Source organism: Rutidosis leptorrhynchoides, chromosome 3 (genome assembly GCF_046630445.1).
Source record: "Rutidosis leptorrhynchoides isolate AG116_Rl617_1_P2 chromosome 3, CSIRO_AGI_Rlap_v1, whole genome shotgun sequence".
NCBI lineage: Eukaryota > Viridiplantae > Streptophyta > Magnoliopsida > Asterales > Asteraceae > Rutidosis > Rutidosis leptorrhynchoides.
In genome coordinates this window covers 579,893,809-579,912,103 of record NC_092335.1, presented here as the reverse complement: position 1 = coordinate 579,912,103, position 18,295 = coordinate 579,893,809, and positions in this window count along the sequence as shown.

Sequence of the window (18,295 nt, the reverse complement as noted above, 5' to 3'; positions counted from 1 at the left end):
TTCTTCATCTTCTTTAAATTGAACTCGACCAAAACCAAATCATCACTATCCGTTAATTACTTGTTTAATTTAAGATGTATAATTGAAACATAAACGACCTATAATTAATCAAAAAAATTTTTTAAAACAAAACAAACAGAAGTCTGTTACTCGTAAAAAAAAATGAAGAACATGATAATTGATTTTGAATTTGGAATGGTTTGTGACCTCGATTACTTCATGAAAGATTTTCAAAATCACTCTTAGAATCTTTCTCATTCATCAATTGTTCCAAAAACTCAAGAACGAATTCAAATTTTGTCAAGAACACTTTGGTTGACTTTTTAGATTAAAACTTTGACTCAAAAATTCTAACTCGATAATAAGAATTAGAAGTTGAAATTTTGCAGAAAGTTTGTTTGATGGATTCCTAACACGACTGCACTTTTAGATTTTTAAAATGCATTCAAATTCGAGCTATTGTATGTTATAGGTCGAAACAGAGGTGATAATGGGTTTGCATTTTATTTTTCTGTTTTGATTCAAATAGCATTGTGAAGATAGTATTATATGTAGATAGTAATCGAATATTGGGTGCAGTAACAATATTTTTTGTATTGTAATATGATTTAGATGCGTAAAGAAAAAATTGGGACAGGATTGGTACGATCAGAGAAAGAAAGAAAAAAATAATAATAACAGGTATTAACTTTCCACTTGATTGGTACGATTTACTGAAGGGATACCTAATAATTTGAAGACAAAAACAAAATGAATAAAGTTGGACGTGGATAGGTAACAAAATCGATCCAGTATAGATTCTTATATATTAGACTTAATTAATATTAGTAGTAAGTTAAACATATATATTTAATTATAATCCTGTTAATTAATGAGTTATTAATAATAATAATAGAATTAATTAATGATAGTAATATCAAATAATACTAATAATAATAACTAAATTCATAATTTTTATAAATGATCATATTAGTAATAACAATATAATTGATAGTTTTTATAGTGATACTTATATTGATAATGAATACATGATATTAGTAACAAGGATAATGATAATAATATAACTATCTTAATGATAACAATTTTAATGATCTAGTAATACATTAATACTAATAAGTAATTAGCATATCAATAACAATTATAATACTATTACTAATAATAATAAGAATCATAATAATAATAATTCACAATAATAAAATTTTTAGTAAATTTGATAATAATAATAATATTATTAATGATAATTATATTAATATTGATAATAATATTTATAACAAATCTCATTTTTATATAATAATATTAATAATACTAGTATTGATATTAAAAGTAATAACAGTATAACAACTTTATTTAACTATATAATATATTTTATAGATTATGTAATATAACTATATAATATATTTTATATAAGAAAATTTTTATACATTTTATATATTACCATATGATAATAATTATTAATAAGAATCATATATACATAAATAGATTAATATCATATACATATTTATATATATTCATTTTAACAATACTTAATTATTCTGTTTATTATTTTACATATTTTAATTCTAATTGATTAAAGTATATTTTTATTTATTCAAAAATATTACATATACACTTATATATATATATATATATATATATATATATATATATATATATATATATATATATATATATATATATATACACACACACACACACACACACACACACACACACACCCATTTATTTACAAACAATTGTTCGTGAATCGTCGGGAACAGTCAAAGGTCAATTGAATATATGAAACAGTTCAATATTTTTTAGACTCAATCTAACAGACTTTGCTTATCATGTCGGAATCATAATAAGATTAAAGTTTAAATTTGATCGAAAATTCCGGGTCGTCACAGTACCTACCCGTTAAAGAAATTTCGTCCCCAAAATTTGATCGAGGTCGTCATGGATAATAATAAGAATGTTTTCATGACGAATATGAGTTGATAAGTAGAGTTTTATCATTATTGATTAATATAGATAAAACGATTCGCTTATGTGAAGCGTACGAGTGAAGCTGTCACAAAAGATTGAGATATATATTTAACTTTTGATGTAGTCACGGTTGAATTCCGGAATTCATGAGATTTAAAGAGAATCTTCAAATAAGATTTGGTTCTTCGGTAATTAAGGAAATTAGGATCTTCTTTGGTTAAATGCGATAATCTGTATCGATTTCTCTGTCGGATATTTCACTATAAATCCACCCTCCTTATTTCCTTTATATTTTGGAGTTCCATACTTTTGTTTTCTCTTCCCGACTTTAAGTCAAGCGAATAATGGTCCAGAATTCATAGGTATGAAGTTTCAAATGAACATGACTAACGTTCTTAGAGAGAAATTGTAATAGCACGATCTTGATTTGTTAACTTACCAGAATTCAAGAGAAAAGATAGAACTATCAAGAAATTATGTTCTTGATATGTTTATATATTAGATAGGATGTAAGAGTTGTGTAACATGGCACATGATGATGTTATGGTTTGTGAATCGTCATGTTCCATTAGAAACTTAGCATGACTTACTGTAATATAATCACGTTGATCAAGTGTCATTATATTATACTAACTCATGCTTCAGCTCCCAACACAACTTCAAAAATATTCATATTTTTAAACTCGAAAATTTCAGAATTTAGAAACTAAAATAGTTTCTTTTATGATGTAATACAGATAGCGCGAAGAGGTAAATGATTTCAGATAAGAATAATTATGGAAATATCTTCAGAAATATGGAGGATATTTATAATGAAAGATACGATGATATCTTAGAATTTCTAATATCAGAGGATGATGAAGAATGTTATCCGTAGGGGTTTAGAGTAAGATATTCGTTAATGACTTCAGTAGGTACTGAATCATTTGGATTCTTTGAAGGTAGATTTCGTCTTTGTGATTTGTCCACAGCCTCCTTCATACTTTGCTCAATCCATTTTCCAGTTCCAAACCTTCTCTTTTTCTGAGCTTTGCCAACACACTATTCTTTATCATCAAACTTTTGGCTGTTAAGGACGTTTATAGTTTTTGCTGCTTCATTCGGCTTTTTCAACATTGTTAGAACCTCGAAGTTGTATAGTGTTAATGTGAAATAAGCTTAATTGATGGTTCCTTAGAAGAGGGCTATATAAGGAACCTATATAGTCCTAATTAGATAGCTATTGCATTGTAACTGAGTTCTAGAAGCTGTGGAATGTAAATCTTGTTAATTCTCTCTCATACCGAATCTCCTTCACACGTACCGAATCTCATTCTAACTTGTCTTTTCTTCTAATCTCAACATGATCTGACCTATCATTTGGTATCAGAGCTTCCAAGGAGTGATATTACATCACTAGATCGATCCAGAGATTGAAGATTACAGAATCTGAACACTCTCGGTATTTTGAATCAGACTCGGTATAATCAAATCTGATAATCTGACGTTCAGATTCCTGTGATAAGTTCAGCGAAGGTGTCTTAAGTTGATTAGAAAGAGTTTTAATCATCATTACAGCTTTTTAACATCAATTATGGAGAATCAAGTTGATTTTTAGAGTTCGTGGCTAAAACTCTCGGTATTCATCGATTACAGCTTGATTCTGTAGTTAAGTAAAGATTTGAGGCTTCAGTTGTGATCATGAGGTGTTTAATCACATTTCTGACGGTTTAATTTCATCAATTCTTCAAGTTTTGAAGATTTGATACACATTCGGTATCGTAACTGCCATACCGAATCTGCTTCAAAGCTATTAATTCTCATTCAGTGTTGCAAATTGTGGTGTGTTTGTGATTCTATCACATTCAGTTTGATCATACGTAGCGAATTGGTGTGATTTGAGAAAGGATTCGTTTGAATTCTAAGTTTTCATACTTAGACTCGGTATTGTCAACTGCTACAGTTGACATACGGTATCCTATACATTCGGTATCTTTGATATTTTGTGTGATACTAACTTGTTTCCTTGTACAGTAAGACTACAGAATCTAATTCAAAGGAATTAAATTGTGTTTGAATTCAAATTCATACAGAAACTGACTACCGATTCAGATACCGAATCAGGATCTCGGTATCTCTTAATTCATTGGTTTTAAGTGTTCTCAGGTTACAAATCTTGTGGTTACCGAATCTTTACCGAATCTGGGTGTGTTACTTGTATTTCTTATCAGTTTCTGATACATAATCTAGTTTACTGAATCTGCTACAGTACAGAATCTGTACCGAATCTGCTACAGTACCGAATCAGTTACCAAATCTGACATTTGTGTTAGATTATTGTGATTTTTCATCTTAGATTTGAGTAATACTGAATCTTTACAGAATCTACCTCATTTTCAAGATATCTACTCAAGATACATTGATCATTGGATCATATTCCCGCCCTCCAGTGTTGTTTGATGGCAAGTACACTTGTGACCACCAGGGAATTTCGACCAAATTTAAACTTAATTATTATATGAACTCGACACGATAAGGAAAGTCTATAATGTTAAGTCTTAAAATTTTGAACTTTGTCCATGTATCCATTTTAACCTTCGACCATTGCCGACGATTCACGAACAAATTTTTGTTAATAAATATGTATATATATATATATATATATATATATATATATATATATATATATATATATATATATAAATAAAAGAGTATGTGATAATGAGAATAAATAAAATACAATTTAATCATTTGAATTAAAAATGAAAAGAAATATACAAAGTAATTAAGTTGTTATTACAATGAGTATATATATATATATATATATATATATATATATATATATATATATATATATATATATATATATATAGTGTATAAATGTTAAATTTTATATTATACAATTAATAAATCTTACATAATTAAATAATTGTAATATTAATATGTAAAATATAAATGCAAGTTAATTCTAGTTGTTATATTATTATTATTATAAACATTATTATCAGTACTATTAATATTACTACAAATTATAAACTAAAATTTATACATTTTATTTGTTATGTTATTGTTATTATTATTATTATAATTATAATTATCAATGTTAATATCATTAATATTATTATTTTCTCTATTAATTATTATTATTACCAGTTTTGTTATTATTATTAATATTAATGTTAAATATTAAAATTGTATTATAAATAATATTATAGCTCATGTAAAAATACTGATATAACTAACTAAATAGATATATAGATATACCATATTGATATATACAGATTTCAAATAAAAAAAATATATAAATACAAATATAGTTATAATTAAATACAGTCATATACAAAAGAGAAATTTCACAATTTCGTATTCTGTTTCCCATCACACTCAACTTTTACAAAATTCTTCATCTTCTATTCATGATTGGTACTATATTCTAATTCATATCGATCTCCATTAGGAGATACAAAACAAAATGTGTCAGATATCAAGATCATAAATCGTACGAATCTGTTTCCCATCTCTTTCTGCTTTTATATTCATTTGTTTTCTTCGTTTTAGCTAGAATATTACTTGTTATGTTCCATTGAATAAAACTCAATCAAATCCAGTGTATATCTTACCTGATCACTTTTCAATCACCTTACTTGTTTCTTTCCTTCTTCTTCTACGACTACCTTCATCAACCACAACACCATGAACCACACCCGGTTAACACCCATATCAACCCTCTATCCATTCTATATATATATATATATATATATATATATATATATATATATATATGTGTGTGTGTGTGTGTATACATGAACACATAGATAATTATAGTATATACACATACATATAAAACCCAACTTCACCGCCACTTCTTCATCAACATACACCATTCACCACATTTCTTGTCCATAATAAACGCAACACCACTACCATAACAACCGCCAATCTCCACCACGATTTGTTCACTGTTTCTCTTCCAACCGATCACAAGCCACCACCACTTCAACATTCTAATCTGCCACCATTTTTTGCTGCATAAACAACGGCCCAAAACAGCTACTACTGTTGTAAAATCACGAAATATTGTTGTGTTCTTTCTCAATTACAAAAGAATAGTTAACAAAGGCGAAGGTGAGTGAATGAAAATGATGATGATACTTTAAAGGTGATATGAACTAAATGAAATGGTGGGTGATGATGTTCACAATTTATATATTAGAAACTTAGATATATAAAAGATTATACAAAGCCTTTCTATTATGCTTGTGGGGCGAAGAGGAGTTTCATGGCTGACAAAATGGAAAAATCAATTAGACTTAGTTACTTCTAATGGACCCATTTAATCAAGTGCTGTTACTTTTCCTGTTTTACCACAAGCCACCATTTCTGCTGTAGCTATATATATTTTTTTTCTTTTACTATTTCTGTCGTGCAAACCCAACAGCTACACCACCGACACCTTTACTACTCCTGATTCTGACTTACCGTTCTAATCATACACCCATCGACACCCACTGTTGTTGTTATTTACTTCTATTGTTGTTTCGGTTCTAGACCACCACCATGATTAAAAACTGCTGCTGCAGTTCACTTAATAAGGTGTCTGTATCATTTAAAGAACCCATGAGATTAACAGTGATTATGATGATAAGAATGATTGGGAGAATGACCAAGAAAGATTGATAATATTGGAATAGTGTCGATCGTGATAATGAATATAGATGACGACGTTAAGATAATGATTGGATGATTATGAAGATGTAGGACGTAAAGATAAATGATGATGAAGATAATAAAAATCGATGATGATGATATGTTATTAATGGCATGAGATTCATGATTCGGTTAGGGTTTTAAGTTGTGATGGTAATGACATGTATGAAGAAGGAGAACACAAGAATACGGGTTATATAAAAATTCAACTCAGATACAATACAGAAAACAGGCACGGAGGGATGGTTAAGAGGTTGTTTAGGCTAGCGAGAGGTCACGGGTTCGAGACCTGGCTGAGGCGTTTCTTTTTATTTCTAATATTGGAGGTAGTTTTCAATTTTATTTTTATTCTTTTATTATTGTTATTATTATTATTAATGATTGTTACTAATACAAGAATTATAGTTATTATTATCATTATTATTACTAAAATAGGTATTAATAATCATTTATTATCTATCATAATTAAAATTACAAGTATGATTATTATTATTGTTATTATTAACATTATTATCATTTTTGTTATTCAATAACATAATTAAGTATCATTAGTGTCATTATTAGTATTATTAATATTGATATATGTATTATTATGATTAGGATTATTATTATGATTATTAGTATTATTTTTATTAAGTATTATGAATATCATCCTTATTATTATCATTAATCTAATTAGTATTATTATTAGTATTATTAAGTAATAATTTATAATTTTTAGTAATATTATTATCATTATTATTACTAATATCATACTGTTTGTATTATTATAAATATGGTCATTTAAACTATCTAATAAGACCATAATTATTATCAAACTTACCACTATCATTAAAAATATTATTTTTACTAAAACTATCGTTTTTACTTTACTAGTGAAACTATCATTTTAACAAATAAATCTTTTGTATATTATATATACTTATTACATATACTAGGATTATATAATTTTTCATATAACAAACTAATGATATTTCATGAATACAATATTTATCACATATATAGATATATAGGTATATTAATATAACTAAATGTATAAATATTAACCATCATAATTATATATACAAAAAATCAGTATATATACAATGTAATATAAAAAATAATATAAATATACATTTCAAAATGAAATTTAGTATAAATTCTATATAACTATAAATATATAAATAATACATAATAATAAATGAAATTTTGTGATTTACATTATATGTATTAATAGATATACAAATGATATAGGTTCGTGAATCCGAGGCCAACCCTACAACTGTTAAATGTCGTCATATGTATTTTTACCACAAAATACATTAGGTGAGCTTCATTACTCCCTTTTTAAATGCTTTTGCAATATATATTTTTGGGACTGAGAATACATGCGCTGTTTTTATAAATATTTTACGAAATAGACACAAGTAATCGAAACTACATTATATGCCCCTTTTCGCTTGGTAGCCTAAGAATTAGTAAACCGATCTACTAATTGACGCGAATCCTAAAGATAGATCTATTGGGCCTAACGAACCCCATCCAAAGTACCGGATGCTTTAGTACTTCGAATTCGTTTTTATCATGTCCGAAGGATTTCCCGGAATGATAGGGGATATTCTTATATGCATCTTGTTAATGTCGGTTACCAGGTGTTCAATCCATATGAATGATTTTTGTCTCTATGCATGGGACTTATATTTATGAGAACTGGAAATGAAATTCTTGTGGTCTATTAAAATGATGGAAATGATTATTTATGTTAAATTAATGAACTCACCAACCTTTTGGTTGGCACTTTAAAGCATGTTTATTCTCAGGTATGAAAGAAACCTTCCACTGTGCATTTGCTCATTTGAAGGATATCACTTGAAGTCATTCATGACATATTTCAAAAGACGTTGTATTCGAGTCGTTAAGTTCATCAAGATTATTATCAAGTCATTTATAGTTTGGATATATTATGAAATGGTATGCATGCCGTCAACTGTCGATGTAATGAAAGTTTATCTTTTTAAAAACGAATGCAATGTTTGTAAAATGTATCATATAGAGGTCAAGTACCTCGCGATGTAACCAAATGTACTGTATTCATCCGGATGGATTAGGACGGGTCCTTTCAGTTGGTATCAGAGAGGTGGTCTTAGAGAACCAGGTCTGCATTAGTGTGTCTAACTGATAAGTCGTTAGAATGCATTAGTGAGTCTGGACTCCGATCGTGTCTGCATGTCAAAAGTTTTCTTATCATTTCGTGTCGAAAATCATCTACTTATCATCCTTAGGTAATTACCTGCTTATCATTCCTAGTCTAGACACATATTACTGCATTGATTGCATGCATAGTGTATAGATAAAGTTATATCTTAGCGTATCTGTTATTGTTACCTTTGTCTGACAGCTTCCGTAGATTCCTCCGTAACTCATGGGATTTTAGCATTATATATGCATATGTAAATTATGTATTGCAGGGTACTAATATACATCCTATAATCTATTTCTTATCGAAAATCCTTCATCTGATCGTACGAGATGAATCCCTCAACCAGTTCGAATTCCTCGGATTTTGACAGTTATTTCGATATGGAGTTTCACCTAAGCTCCGAAAGCAGTGTCACCAGAATGAATCAACCAATTCATTTGATGGGTTCGTAGTTGACTTAATCAATGGAGACGCGAAGAAGGCGATCTCTTCCACCAACCGAATTCACCTCTTGACAATGAACCTGAAGCGTTTACCTGCGAACCTGTTCGAGACACCATTTTCTCTTTCATTTCCAGAGTATCTCGTCACAATCATATACTATCTCAGATTCTAAACCTCATTCATCCGCTTATTCCGACCGACAATCATTCCGGAATAATAGAAGAAGTCAACGAACTTCGCACTCGAGTAATCAATTTGGAGAATATGGTGCAACATTTACCAGCTTCAGCATCATCACCGACACCAACAGTACCATCAATAACAGCACCAGTACTATCAACAATCCATGCTTCAACATCTCATTCTGTATCTCGAGTATAATCATCGTTCTACGTATCGTTCTACATCATTTATCTTCGTTCTACATGGCGATTATGTAATCTCTAATGTTTTAGAGATCCTATATTCTTGTTCTAATGGTAAATCAAATGAGTTTAATATCATATTGACTCATTAAATCCATGATTACATCTGAAGAAAATTTATATGTACATATATTTTCATAAAGATTGTAATTAAAAATTCGTTCGTACAAAGTGCTAATGGTGAAAATATTTTAACGGGTAGGTAATACCCGAGGAATATTCAGATTTCACATTAATAAGTTACACTGTACATTCTTCGAAGCTGATTCAACAGTCGTTTACTATCCTACTTAGATCCATCGATATACAAATCCGTTCACCACATAATAACCATATTCATCCAATTTCATATTTGGATTTTGATTTATCAGAATCCAACAAGTGGCATAATGAAGAAAACATTTGACAAAATAAAATTTGTTAGAAACAAACAAATTAACTATGAGAAATTTTGTTAAGAATCCATGCTAACTGTTCCTAGTTAATTGTTCCTAGCTAACTGTTTACATTTTATTTATCGCAATTTATATTCTCGCAATTTTATTTATCGTCATTTAATTTCTGTTATTTACTTTACGCACCTTATTTATCGTCATTTAAATTCTGTTATTTATTTTTACGCACTTTAAATATCGGGACACGTATACAAGGTTTTGACATATCATATCGACGCATCTATATATATTATTTGGAATAACCATAGACACTCTATATGCTGTAATGATCGAGTTCGCTATACAGGGTTGAGGTTGATTCTACAATAATATATATAGTTTGAGTTGTGATCGAGTCTGAGACATGTACACGGGTGGCGATACGTATTAATTAATTCTAATATTATATATTAAACTATATATGAATTATTGAACTGTTAACTGTAGACTATCGACTGTGGACTAATAACATTGGACAATTAAAATAAATTAAAATATTGATTATAACATATGAAACTAAACCTTCCTTCAAGTTTGCCACTTGATTTCATCTTAAACCTTATTTGTATCTTGATGATTACAATCTGCGTTCAAACCTTTCATGATTCTTGAAAACACCTCCAAATCAGAGATGAACCAACCGTACTTCATCTATGGAAGAAAGGATTGATGCATATAGTTATGCATCTAAAAACACTCAGAACCAGAGTAAAAGTTTAACACTTATCTGTGCTAACTCCGTTGGCATTGTTATCACTGAAAATAATATTGCAATCCTTTTTCAAATTAGCCAATTTTGTCATAGCTTAAACAAGTCAACTTCAACTTTTCGTTCGAAACAACCTTATTATAACCTTGATATATACGTTGTCTTTTCATCATCATTACCGAAGAACCGTTTATATCTCACCTAATTAGCAGTAAACTTACCAACAGCTTCATTGATCTTTGACTTTCCGAAAATCATTATAACTATCGAAACCCTATCATATATCCATCTACATCTTGTAACAATAATTTCCATACCAACAATCAGGAATCATCAATCATTAATCTCGAATCTCACAAGCGTTTTCACTTCAACAATTATATATACATATAACGTGTAATTCCTGGAAATTTTGATCTTCAATTCTGAAATTCTGAACAGCACTCAGTCTACAAATCAATACATTGAACTTTGAAAAAAGCTTAATGAAGCACAGAAACTGTAGGCAACCGTAAACGACCTTAATCGTCGGAAGTTGATGATAAAGAATTGTATGTTGGCAAAGCTCAGAAAAAGTTTGAAACTGAAAAACTGATTGAGCAAACTATGAAGGATGCCGTGGACAAATCACAAAGAATAAGTTTGACTTTAAAGAATCTAAATGATTTAGTACCTGCTGAAGTCATTAACAAATACCTTGCTTTTGACTTTAAACTCTTGCGGACAAATTTTCTTCATCATCCATCGATATTAGAAATTCTAAGATATCATCGTATCTTTCTTTATTAATATCCTCCATATTTCTGAAGATATCTTCATAAATATTCTCATCCGATATTAATTATCTCTCCGTGTTATCTGTATTATATCATAAAAGGAAACTGTTTTAGTTTCTATATTCTGTGAACCTTTGAATTTAAAATATGAATGTTTGAAGTAGTGTTGGGAACTGATGCATGAGTTATTATAATATAATGACACTTGATCAACGTGATTATATTACAGTAAGTTATGCTGAGTTTCTAATGAAACGTGATGATTCACAGAGTCTTAACATCATTATGTGCCATGTTACACGACTCTTACATTCTATCTAATCTTTAAACATATCAAGAACGTATTTTCTTGATAGTCCTATCTTTCTCTTGAATTCTGGTAATTTGACAAGTCAAATTGTACTATTACCGTTTCTTTCTTAGAACATTAACAATGTTCATTCTGAAACTTATATCTACGAATTTTGGACCATTACAAGAGATGCCCAATCGCAAGAAGAAGAAACGAAGGGACAAAGCTCCGAAATAGAAATTGGAGTATAAATCGCAGCAAATAGGAGGAAGTATTAACTGGGGATGACAATGATTATAGAAAACAGAAGCAAGGACTTCGAAGTATAAGGAAAGATATAAAGCCCGATAACAACACATAAATTACAAACCGTGCATATCAATGTTTATAACAACATAAAGACACGGGAGGATTAAAATCACTATAACCTCAAGGGAAAAGTAGAAGTAAGCAGATTCCTCTGGTGGAAGTTGGAAAAGGAGAATGGTGGTTGTGATAGTAAGGATAAGGACAAGGATCAGAACTGGATTTAGCATTTTCATAAACTTTTGGATATGGGGATTTGATATAGGAATGGTAAAAGTAATGGAATGGAAGAAGTTTAATTTATAATGGAAATATCAGACAGAGTAATCGAGGCAGATCACCATAATTAATTATAGAGATCTTAATTTCCTTACTCGTCGAAGAATCAAATCTTTTAGATTTTGAAGATTTTCTTTAAATCCCTTGAATTCCGGAATTCAACCAAGATGCACCTTATTTTCTAAATTCAACCCTGACTACGTCAAAAGCTAAGGCGAATCTTATTTTCCTCATTTCAGTCTTTTGTGATAGCTTCATTCGTACTCTTCGATTAATCGAATCATTTTATCCTTATTACTCAATGATGATAAAACTCTATTTATCAACTCATATTCGTCATGAAAACGTTTTATTGTTAACCATGACCACCTCACTCAAATTTCGGGACGAAATTTCTTTAACGGGTAGGTACTGTGACGACCCGGGAATTTCAACCAAATTTAAACTTAATTTTTATATGAACTCGACACGATAAGCAAAGTCTGTAATGTTAAGTCTTAAAATTTTGACCTTTGTCCATGTATCCATTCGACCATTGCCGACGATTCACGAACAAATTATTGTTAATAAATATGTATATATATATATATAAATAAAATAAAAGAGTATGTGATAATGAGAATAAATAAAATACAATTTAATCATTTGAATTAAAAATGAAAAGAAATATACAAAGTAATTAAGTTGTTATTACAATGAGTCTATATATATATATATATATATATATATATATATATATATATATATATATATATATAGTGTATAAATGTTAAATTTTATATTATACAATTAATAAATCTTACATAATTAAATAATTGTAATATTAATATGTAAAATATAAATGCAAGTTAATTCTAGTTGTTATATTATTATTATAAACATTATTATCAGTACTATTAATATTACTACAAATTATAAACTAAAATTTATACATTTGATCTGTTATGTTATTGTTATTATTAATATTATAATTATAATTATCAATGTTAATATCATTAATATTATTATTTTCTCTATTAATTATTATTATTACCAGTTTTGTTATTATTATTAATATTAATGTTAAATATTAAAATTGTATTATAAATAATATTTTAGCTCATGTAAAAATACTGATATAACTAACTAAACAGATATATAGATATACCATATTGATATATACAGATTTCATATAAAAAAATATATAAATACAAATATAGTTATAATTAAATACAGTCATATACAAAAGAGAAATTTCACAATTTCGTATTCTGTTTCCCATCACACTCAACTTTTACAAAATTCTTCATCTTCTGTTCATGATTGGTACTATATTCTGATTCATATCGATCTCCATTAGGAGATATAAAACAAAATGTGTCAGATATCAAGATCATAAATCGTACGAATCTGTTTCCCATCTCTTTCTGCTTTTATATTCTTTTGTTTTCTTCGTTTTGGCTAGAATATTACTTGTCATATTTCATTGAATAAAACTCAATCAAATCCAGTGTATATCTTACCTGATCCCTTTTCAATCACCTTACTTGTTTCTTTCCTTCTTCTTCTACGACTACCTTCATCAACCACAACACCATGAACCACACCCGGTTAACACCCATATCAACCCTCTATCCATTCTCTATATATATATGTGTATACATGAACACATAGATAATTATAGTATATACACATACATATAAAACCCACCTTCACCGCCACTTCTTCATCAACATACACCATTCACCACCTTTCTTGTCCATAATCAACGCAACACCACTACCATAACAACCGCCAATCTCCACCACGATTTGTTCACTGTTTCTCTTCCAACCGATCACAAGCCACCACCACTTCAACATTCTAATCCGCCACCATTTTTTTTTGCTGCATAAACAACGGCCCAAAACAGCTACTACTGCTATAAAATCACGAAATATTGTTGTGTTCTTTCTCGATTACAAAAGAATAGTTAACAAAGGCAAAGGTGAGTGAATGAAAATGATGATGATACTTTAAAGGTGATATGAACTAAATGAAACGGTGGGTGATGATGTTCACAATTTATATATTAGAAACTTAGATATATAAAAGATTATACAAAGCCTTTCTATTATGCTTGTGGGGCAAAGAGGAGTTTCATGGCCGACAAAATAGAAAAATCAATTAGACTTTGTTACTTCTAATGGACCCATTTAATCAAGTGCTGTTACTTTTCCTGTTTTACCACAAGCCACCATTTATGCTGTAGCTATATTTTTTTTTCTTTTACTGTTTCTGTCGTGCAAACCCTACAGCTACACCACTGACACCTTTACTACTCCTGATTCTGACTTAACGTTCTAATCGTACACCCATCGACACCCCCTATTGTTGTTATTTACTTCTATTGTTGTTTCGGTTCAAGACCACCACCATGATTAAAAACCGCTGCCGTAGTTCACTTAATACGGTGTCTGTATCATTCAAAGAACCCATGAGATTAACAGTGATTATGACGATAAGAATGATTGGGAGAATGACCGAGAAAGATTAATAATATTGGAATAGTGTCGATCGTGATAATGAATATAGATGACGACGTTAAGATAATGATTGGATGATTATGAAGATGTAGGACGTATAGATAAATGATGAAGATAATAAAAATCGATGATGATGATATGTTATTAATGGCATGAGATTCATGATTCGGTTAGAATTTTAAGTTGTGATGGTAATGACATGTATGAAGAAGGAGAACACAAGAATACAGGTTATATAAAAATTCAACTAAGATACAATACAAAAAAACAGGCACGGAGGGATGGTTAAGAGGTTGTTTAGGCTAGCGAGAGGTCACGGGTTCGAGACCTGGCGGAGGCGTTTCTTTTTATTTCTAATATTGGAGGTAGTTTTCAATTTTATTTTTATTCTTTTATTATTGTTATTATTATTATTAATGATTGTTACTAATACAAGAATTATAGTTATTATTATCATTATTATTACTAAAATAGGTATTAATAATCATTTATTATCTATCATAATTAAAATTACAAGTATGATTATTATTATTATTATTATTATTGTTATTATTAACATTATTATCATTTTTGTTATTCAATAACATAATTAAGTATCATTAGTGTCATTATTAGTATTATTAATATTGATATATGTATTATTATGATTAGGATTATTATTATGATTATTAGTATTATTTTTATTAAGTATTATGAATATCATCCTTATTATTATCATTAATCTAATTAGTATTATTATTAGTATTATTAAGTATTAATTTATAATTTTTAGTAATATTATTATCATTATTATTACTAATATCATACTGTTTGTATTATTATAAATATGATCATTTAAACTATCTAATAAGACCATAATTATTATCAAACTTACCACTATCATTAAAAATATTATTTTTACTAAAACTATTATTTTTACTTTACTAGTGAAACTATCATTTTAACAAATAAATCTTTTGTATATTATATATACTTATAACATATACTAGGATTATATAATTTTTCATATAACAAACTAATGATATTTCATGAATACAATACTTATCACATATATAGATATATAGGTATATTAATATAACTAAATGTATAAATATTAACCATTATTATTATATGTACACAAAATCAGTATATATACAATGTAATATAAAATATAATATAAATATACATTTCAAAATGAAATTTAGTATAAATTCTATATAACTATAAATATATAAATAATACATAATAATAAATGCAATTTTGTGATTTACATTATATGTATTAATAGATATACAAATGATATAGGTTCGTGAATCCGAGGCCAACCCTACAACTGTTAAATGTCGTCATATGTATTTTTACCACAAAATACATTAGGTGAGTTTCATTACTCCCTTTTTAAATGCTTGCAATATATATTTTTGGGACTGAGAATACATGCGCTGTTTTTATAAATGTTTTACGAAATAGACACAAGTAATCGAAACTACATTATATGGTTGAATGATTGAAGCCGAATATGCCCCTTTTTTTCTTGGTAGCCTAAGAATTAGTAAACCGATCTACTAATTGATGCGAATCCTAAAGATAGATCTATTGTGCCTAACGAACCCCATCCAAAGTACCGGATGCTTTAGTACTTTGAATTCGTTTTTATCATGTTCGAAGGATTTCCCGGAATGATAGGGGATATTATTATATGCATCTTGTTAATGTCGGTTACCAGGTGTTCAATCCATATGAATGATTTTTTGTCTCCATGCATGGGACGTATATTTATGAGAACTGGAAATGAAATTCTTGTGGTCTATTAAAATGATGAAAATGATTATTTATGTTAAATTAATGAACTTACCAACCTTTTGGCTGACACTTTAAAGCATGTTTATTCTCAGGTATGAAAGAAATCTTTCGCTTTGCATTTGCTCATTTTAAGGATATCACTTAAAGTCATTCATGACATATTTCAAAAGGCGTTGCATTTGAGTCGTTAAGTTCATTAAGATTATTATCAAGTCATTTATAGTTTGGATATTTTATGAAATGGTATGCATGCCGTCAACTGTTGATGTAATGAAAGTTTGTCTTTTTAAAAACGAATGCAATGTTTGTAAAATGTATCATATAGAGGTCAAGTACCTCGCGATGTAACCAAATGTACTGTATTCGTCTGGATGGATTAGGACGGGTCCTTTCAACACTCAGTGGCTTCACCGTATCACTCAGTACATAGACTACAAGGGTGAGAAAGCAAAGTACATATGGGCTTCTCTGAGAGATGGTCCAGTTGTAGATTATCATCCGGATACTGGTATGCCAATTCCAGTTTATGAACTTTCTGGTGATAAACGTGAGAGAGCTCAGGGTGACATAGAGGCAAAGAACATTGTTCTGCAAGCTATCCCGTATGAGTTGTTTGAAAATGTTGATAACAACACAACAGCAAAAGATATATGGGATGAGATCAAACGACATCAAGAAGGTTATGACATGTCAGATGTTACTAAACTGAATAAGGCTCTGGGATTTTATGAAGACTTCAAGCAGGAATCTGATGAACCACTCAAGGATACCTACCGTCGTTTCAATTGTGTTCTCAATGAGTTGAAAATGTGCAAGATCATAAAAGTAAATGTTGAAGTCAACATGAAATTTCTCAAAAAGCTCAATGTTGATTGGATTCCTTATGGAACCATTGTTCGATCAACCAAAGAGATTGACAAGTTGACTATTCATGAGCTTGTTGGAGTTCTTATGCATTACCAACCTGAAGTGTCTAAACTTCAAGAAGGAAGGAAAGAGTCATCTCCAAGTGATCCTCTTGCTCTCATTGCCAAAAAGAAGAGAAAATCATTTACGACTTCCAAAAGCTTGTCCAAGAAAGTGCTTGTTGAAGATTCAACTGATTCTGAAGAATTGAATCTGTCTGATGTTGATGATTCTCACCTTGAATTAGTCAAGATGGCAGCCATGTTCACAAAAGCCTTGGACAAATACAAATTCAAAGGCAAATCAAGCAATCAACTCAAAAATTCATCATCTTCCTCGTACTACAAGAAAGCTGATCAATCAAAACAACAACAACGTACTGATGATTCCAAGAAGGATGATTCAATCTGTTTCAATTATGGCAAAGCTAGTCATTAGTCTCGTGAATGCAAAATGCCTAAGAAGAAGGATGCAGCTTACTACAAGAAGAAAATGTTGTTGGCTAAGATTGTAGAAACTGGGGGAGAGCTGAAACTGGTTGATGATACTTGGTTTAACTGGACTGACGATTTAGATTCAGAGGTTGAACATGCAAATGTTTGCAAGGT